Below are 6,848 nucleotides of genomic sequence, written 5' to 3'. Positions count from 1 at the left end.
AACATGCTTTGACAAAACATCTTCATGTGAGGTGTGACTTGACTGACATATCTTCACTATGTGCCTTAAAAATCACAACTCAATTTCTTCAGTTTTTTCTCCCACATTTGACAATACTATACAATCCTTAAGCATCCATGATATTTGGTATAACATAACAATAAAAAACTTTTAATGTCTTCCAGTAGAAAAACAAAATGTAAGTAGTGAATATTTTACAGGTGAAGATAAACCAACTTTATATTCCTGTAATATCTGTCAAACCCTCTTACATCAGTCCAAAACTGAATACCACTCAAGAGTGACTTATCTGTTTTGTGTTCTTCCAGAGTGAGCTAATTGTCTCTATGGTCATCAGGAGTAACTTATCTGTCACTATATATAGTCTTCAGGAGTAACTTATCTGTCTCTATATATAGTCTTCTGGAGTAACTTATCTGTCTCTATATATAGTCTTCTGGAGTAACTTATCTGTCTCTGTGGTCTTTAGGAGTGACTTAATTGTCTCTATATACAGTCTTCAGGAGTAGCATAACTGTATATATAGTCTTCAGGAGTGACTTAACTATTTCTGTGGTTTTCAGGAGTGACTTTTCTGTGTCTGTGGTCTTCAAAAGTGACTTAACTGTCTCTCTGGTCTTCAATAGTGACTTAACTGTTTTTGTAGTCATCTAGAGTGACTTAATCATCTCTGTACATAGTCTTCAGGAGTAACTTAACTGTCTCTATATATAGTATTCAGGAGTTACATAACTTTCTGTGGTTTTCATGAGTACATTAACTGTCTCTGTGGTTTTCAAGAGTGAATTATATATGTCAGTGGTCTTTAGGAGTAATTTAACTGTCTCTATATATAGTCTTCAGAAGTGACTTAACTGTCTCTGTGGTTTTCAGGAGTGAATTATCTGTGTCTGTGGTCTTTAGGAGTGACTTAAGTGTCTATGTGGTCTTCAAAAGTGATGTAACTCTCTAGTCTTCAGGGGTGACTTAACTGTCTATATATATAGTCTTCAGGAGTGACTTAAGTGTCTATGTGGTCTTACCTCACGCCGTACCAAGTCGCCATGTTGATCGCCCGAGCCAAGCCCGGGGCAACCATCGAACCGTCCAGGACCCGTATTTTACGCCAGGGAGGAATCCTCATCCAACCAGCCACTACTGCAGACCAAACCTATCTGTGCCAGCCATGGAACACTGAATTTAAAGTAAGTTGTTCCCCTACTAAAAGTCCAGTCAATCTTTATTCTGTATTCCTCAGGGGCGTCGACCCATCAATTCAACCAGAAGAAATTAGACAAACCATAGAACCCCAAATACAAGCCAAGGTATACGCAGTTCATTGAATTTATTCTAAGAACAGTAATCATCCCACACACTTCATGAAGATAGTGACAACATCGAAGAACAGTGCCGACTGTATTTTACGAGATGGCTGTTATTATCATATATTTCATTTTAGAGCCGAACGCCCACATCGACGACCACTCAAGAATGGTTCAAACCAAGCACCCAGATATCGCAAACAACCAACGGAAATCTTCCAACATGAAAATACCAAAATACCGCCGAGTCCAGACCGTATTAGAAGAAACATGAAGACGGATTCAGACAACCCGACTCAGAAAAAGACAACACCCATTGTTGGCAACACGCCAAGTTCCAGTAGTTCAAGAAAGAAAAAGGACAGTTCCTGCCAGACTTCAATCCTAGTTCCACAGAATTCAACAACCAGCCAGACTCAAACCATTACAAAGATAACCATCGACGGACAGCACAAACTGAAAACAATCTACCTCCACACAGAAAACTCAAACCAAAATCTCGAGAAGAAACAAAGCATCACAGACCAGCGAAGAACAACTCACCAAGAACAGCCAGTAGTTCCACCACCAAGACCATTTCTCACTTGCACCAATGGGCTTCAAGTGTGGAAACAAGTTCATGATGAAGTTACCACCCGATCTACAAGACTGCAGCTAACAGTTTCCACGTATACCACCAACATAGTTCATCAGTTTTGTTGTTTTTTGTGTTTTTTTTGTTTTGTGTTTTTTCCCAGCTACTTCCGGGCACGGTCTGGGTAGATTATTCGGCGCCCAGGCCGTGAAAGTGGGTTTTCTCGGGTACTCCGCTTTCCCCACAGCAAAATCTCTGGCATCGGACCTGTAGGTCCCAGCCTCATTCTGAAAAGGGCTGTTTACCCAGTCAAGGGTATCTAATAAATTACAGTAAATTTTAAAAACCAATTCGCCAACCGCCAGGGTACTCCATCCTCGAGCCAAGGTCTGGCTCACTTCACTTTCGCTGCTTTCGTCCAGTTCTCCTGTCCTTCCTCTCACTCACAAACACACAACTCCATTTTTTGAAATGTTAAAAATAAAGTAAAAATCCCACGGATATTTTAAAACATTTCTCACGTAAGGGGACGAAGAGGAACTACAAAGTTCCTGAACACCCCAGTTGGGGAGAGAACTCTTCTGATTTCTCTCTCTCTAAACTGAACCCCTGCCATGTTAGTTTAGTAACTGTCTCTGTGGTTTTCAGGAGTGAATTATCTGTGTCTGTGGTCTTTAGGAGTGACTTAAGTGTCTATGTGGTCTTCAAAAGTGATGTAACTCTAGTCTTCAGGGGTGACTTAACTGTCTATATATATAGTCTTCAGGAGTGACTTAAGTGTCTATGTGGTCTTCAAAAGTGATGTAACTCTCTAGTCTTCAGGAGTAACTTAACTATCTCTATATATAGTCTTCAGGAGTGACTTAACTGTTTCTGTGGTCTTAGGAATGATGTAATTGTCTCTCTGGTCTTCAAGAGTGACTTTATGTCTGTGGTCTTTAGCAGTGACTTAACTGTCTCTGTATTCATCTGGAGTGACTTAACTGTCTCTACATATAGTCTTCAGCAGTGACTTAACTGTTTCTATATATAGTCTTCAGCAGTGAATTAACTGTTTCTATATATAGTCTTCAGCAGTGACTTAACTGTTTCTGTGGTTTTCAGGAGTGACTTATTTGTCTCTGTGGTTTTCAGGAGTGACTTATTTGTCTCTGTGGTTTTCAGGAGTGACTTATCTGTCTCTGTGGTCTTCAGGAGTGACTTATCTGTCTCTGTGGTCTTTAGAAGTGACTTAACTGTCTCTGTGGTCCTCAAAGTGACTTAACTGTCTATATGTGAACTAGTGAATTAATGAAGCTAGTGGCTCATCAGTTATCATGGAATATATACAAATAAATCATTGTGTCTGAAGAAATCCTACTTCCCTTATCATTATGAAAAATATCAATCTTACATTCAAAAATGGATTAAAGAGTGGATCCACTTCATCCAAATTTAAATTAATATCTGGAGAAGTGATGTAAATAGCATAATGTCAGTTACTCTTTAAGCTGTACTAGCTTCTAACAAATCTACATTAAAACTACAGTCTCTATGTTTGAATTTATTTATTTACTGGATGTAAAACACACTTTTATATTTAAACATATACAGCATTGATTTATAAACTGTTTAATTAGATTACTGAAATTTAAAGATAAATGTACGTCTGTTGTAATTGTGTTTAATGAATATTTGAGAAAAGCAGGCAAGTTGGAGGTTGGAATGTCATTAAACCATTTATAAGTTTTAAAAAAACACTTGAAAATGTAAAATAGGTAGGATTACTGTATGAGAAGACAGCCCCCCACATTTTTTCTTCTGTAGAATACACTACACACAATAATTGTATCAAACATATAAAACACGACATTTGCAGTCATGACAGACATGTCATACACATTCACACAAGTCATGACAAACATTTCACACATGTCATACACGACATTCACAATAACCATATAAGACATATAGACAGCAATCACAAGAATCATGTCATTGACAAGAATCATGTTATACACATGACATTCACACTAATCATGTTATACACATGACATTCACACTAATCATGTCAGACAAGTCATACATATGACATTCACACTAATCATGTCAGTCATGTCTTATGCATGACATTCACACTAATCATGTTACACAAGTTATACATATGACATTCACACTAATGTCAGACAAGTCATACATATATCATTCACAATAACTGTATGAGTTATATACAAATGACAGTTACACTAATTATGTCAGTCATGTCATACACATGACATTCACAATAACCATATCAGACATATACACAACAATCACATGAATCATGTCATTGACAATAATCATGTTATACACATGACATTCACACTAATCATGTCAGACAAGTCATACATATGACATTCACACTAATCATGCCAGTCATGTCTTACGCATGACATTCACACTAATCATGTCAGACAAGTCATACATATGACATTCACACTAATCATGTCAGTCATGTCTTATGCATGACATTCACACTAGTCATGTTACACAAGTCATACATATGACATTCACACTAATGTCAGACAAGTCATACATATATCATTCACAATAACTGTATGAGATATATACAAATGACAGTTACACTAATTATGTCAGTCATGTCATACACATGACATTCACAATAACCATATCAGACATATACACAACAATCACATGAATCATGTCATTGACAATAATCATGTTATACACATGACATTCACACTAATCATGTCAGACAAGTCATACATATGACATTCACATTATCATGACAGATAAGTCATACATCATATGACATTCATTCAGACAAGTCATACATATGACATTCACATTATCATGACAGATAAGTCATACATATATTATTCACAATAACTGACAGTTATACTAATCATGTCACACGTCATAAACATGGCATTCACAATAATCATATCAGACATGTCATACACATTACATTCACATTAATCATGTCAGGCATGTCTTACACATGACATTCCCATGAATAATGTGAGACATGTCACCCACATTCACACTAACCATGAGAGACATGTCATACACATAACATTCACAGTAACCTTCAGAGATATATACACGACATTCACACTAAAAATGCCAGATATGATATTCCCACAAATCTTGTCAGGCATACACATAACATTCCCAATAATTATGTCATATGTTTTTCCTCACAACTGTATCTATACAATGATTTGAACTGTGTTGTAATAATCTCGTGTTGATACAACACTAAGGAACTGTGTGGTAAAATTCTGGTGTTCATACAACAATATGGGACTGTGTTGTAGAATTCTGGTGTTAATACAACAATATGAGACTGTGTTGATACAACAGTATGGGACTGTATTGTAGAATTCTGATGTTGATATAACAATATGGAAGTGTTATATAATTCTGGTGTTTATACAACAATATGGGACTGTGTTGTAGAATTCTTGTGTTGATACAACAATATTAGATGGCATTGAAGAATTATTGTGTTCAAATAATAATATGAGACTGTTGTACAATTCTTGTTTTGATACAACAATATGAGACTGTGTTGTACAATTCTCATTTTCATACAATAATATGGGACTGTGTTGATACTACAGTATGGGACAGTGTTGTAGAATTCTTTTGTTGATACAACATGGGACTATGTTATAGAATTCTGGTGTTGATACAACAATATGGGACTGCATTATAGAATTCTGGTATTAATACAACAATATGGGACTGTGTTAAATAATTCTTGTGTTGATACAACAATATGGGACTGTACTGTAGAATTATTGTGTTCATATAATAATATGAGACTGTGTTGTAGAATTCCTGTGTTGATACAACAATATGATACTGTGTTCTAGAATTCTGGTGTTGATACAACAATGTGGGACTGTATTATAGAATTCTTATGCTGATACAACAATATGGGACTGTGTTATACAATTCTGGTATTGATAGAACAATCTGGGGCAGTATTTTAGAATTCTGGTGTTGTTAAACAGTTTGAGACTGTGTTGTAGAATTCTGGTGTTGATACAACAATATGGGACTGTGTTATGGAATTCTAGTGTTGATACACCAATATGGGACTGTGTTATAAAATTGTGTTGATACAACAATATGGGACATTGTTATAGAATTCTGGTGTTGATACAACAATATGGGACTGTGTTATAAAATTGTGTTGATACAACAATATGGGACTGTACTGTAGAATTATTGTGTTCATATAATAATATGAGACTGTGTTGTAGAATTCCTGTGTTGATACAACAATATGATACTGTGTTCTAGAATTCTGGTGTTGATACAACAATGTGGGACTGTATTATAGAATTCTTATGCTGATACAACAATATGGGACTGTGTTATACAATTCTGGTATTGATAGAACAATCTGGGGCAGTATTTTAGAATGCTGGTGTTGTTAAACAGTGTGAGACTGTGTTGTAGAATTCTGGTGTTGATACAACAATATGGGACTGTGTTATGGAATTCTAGTGTTGATACACCAATATGGGACTGTGTTATAAAATTGTGTTGATACAACAATATGGGACATTGTTATAGAATTCTGGTGTTGATACAACAATATGCATCAACAAATTTAAACCAATACACATAAATCCAACAAAGACATACATAATGCAACTAAACAAAATGCTACTAAAAAATGAAAAAGCCAACACAATTTCAAAAACACTATATTCCTACCTACGCAACACTGACTCACGCACACCACAAATATACGACATTCCAAAACCTCATAAACCAGATTGTCCATTACAACCAATAATGTCCACATATGAATTGTTTAATTATCAATCTTGGTATGTACAGTTCCGACAGAAAGTGTTCATACCCCTGCATTGTAAGTAGTTTTTTTCCTCATAACATAAAAAAGTATCACGATTAGGATAATGAAAGTATATTATATTATAAATATTATACTA

Source organism: Tachypleus tridentatus, chromosome 9 (assembly GCF_004210375.1).
Source record: "Tachypleus tridentatus isolate NWPU-2018 chromosome 9, ASM421037v1, whole genome shotgun sequence".
Classification (NCBI taxonomy): Eukaryota; Metazoa; Arthropoda; class Merostomata; order Xiphosura; family Limulidae; genus Tachypleus; species Tachypleus tridentatus.
Note: the sequence above shows the minus strand (reverse complement) of the source record.